We start from the raw sequence: 1,570 nt of genomic DNA, 5'->3' as shown, positions 1-1,570 counted from the left end.
TTGAGACAGGGTCTCTTTATAGCTTTACCTGTCCTGGAACTGGACCACACTGGCCTTTAACTCACAGAAATCCACTTGCCTCTGCCTCTTAAGCATGCTGGGATTAAAGGAATATGCCACCATACTTGGCAGAGGGTCAAATAGCTTTAGGTATAGAGATTTTGAAGAAATTGTGTATCATGAATAAACTTTTAAAATTGTTGATTCTCTGCCTTCCGTGTGGGGAGCCTGAAGTAGCTCTAAGATTGTATAGAACTACTTGGCATAAGGGAGTCTGAGAGGAAAATGTAGAGTGTGAGAAATGACGCAGAAGGAGTGTCTGCTGCGGTGCTCTGCCCCAAAAGGTGCTGGCCCACATTTTTGTTTTGTTTTGTTTTGTTTTGTTTTGTTTTTTTCGAGACAGGGTTTCTCTGTGTAGCCCTGGCTGTCCTGGAATTCACTCTGTAGACCAGGCTGACCTCGACACATTTTTTTTTTTAAATTTATTTATTTTATGTGGGTACACTGTAGCTGTACAGATGGTTGTGAGCCTTCATGTGGTTGTTAGAAATTGAATTTTAGGACCTCTGCTTGCTCTGGTCAACACCACTTACTCTGGTCGGCCCTGCTCGCTCTGGCCCAAAGATTTTATTTAGTATACAAAAGTACACTGTAGCTGACTTTAGACGCACCAGAAGAGGGCATCAGATCTCATTACTGATGGTTGCTGGGATTTGAACTCAGGACCTTAGGAAGAGCAGTCAGTGCTCTTACCCACTGAGCCATCTTGCCAGCCTGCTGGCCCACATTTTGCTTCCTGTCCCATTTGATGGCCCTTCTGAAATCTACTTCTGGAAGAAATTCCCATTAGAATATAGTGCTTGAATTGTCTGGAGGAGCCTAAATGTGTTTTTCTCATAAAATTTATGTCATTAAATTTGTATCCTTTTTCCTTGTGACTGACAGTTAAATCCACCATGCTGAAATTACATAATTGCAACTCCGTAAAGTTCTTATGGACATATATTTTAAAGAGTTTCTTGCTCTTGAATTCTTTTTAATTTTTTCCTAGTCCTAACTTCTACTATTTTAGTATCTTCATTTTGGAGTGTGTGTGAGCGCGTGCGCGCGTGTGTGTAACAAAGCTCAGGGTCTGGGAATGTAGCTCTGTCTAGCTTGCAGGAAGCCCTGGGTTCTGTTCCTAGTACAGCAAAGATCAGGCACCATGGCTCATGACAGTAACTTCTGCACTTGGGAGGAAAAGGCAGAAAGAACAGAAGCCCAGGGTCATCTTCTCCTATATAGTGAGTGAGGCCAGCCTAGCATATATGCAGCTGAGAAAAGAAAGCAAAATATAAATTTGGAGAGAAATGGCTTAGTAGTTAAGAGCACAGGCTACCCTTCCAGAGGACCTGGGTTCAATTCCCAGCATCCACATTGCAGCTCACAAGTGTCTGTAACTCCAGTTCCAGGAGATCTAACACCCTCATACAGGTATACATGCAGGCAAAACACCAACACACATACAATAAAAAATAAACCATTAAAAAAAAGTTTTGTTAAGCCAGGCGTGGTGGTGCATGCCTTTAAT

General features: G+C 42.3%; 1 protein-coding gene across 3 annotated transcripts in view; it reads left to right on the top strand.

Annotated features, from left to right (window-relative positions):
- Window positions 1-1,570, top strand: part of Mphosph9 (M-phase phosphoprotein 9) — a 71,929-nt gene that overhangs the window by 6,040 nt on the left and 64,319 nt on the right. The window lies entirely within an intron of this gene.

The sequence above is a fragment of the Mus pahari genome, chromosome 23, assembly GCF_900095145.1.
Source record: "Mus pahari chromosome 23, PAHARI_EIJ_v1.1, whole genome shotgun sequence".
In the NCBI taxonomy this organism is placed as follows: domain Eukaryota; kingdom Metazoa; phylum Chordata; class Mammalia; order Rodentia; family Muridae; genus Mus; species Mus pahari.
The sequence above is the reverse complement of the archived record's forward strand: the minus strand, read 5'-3'. Positions and strand labels throughout refer to the sequence as shown.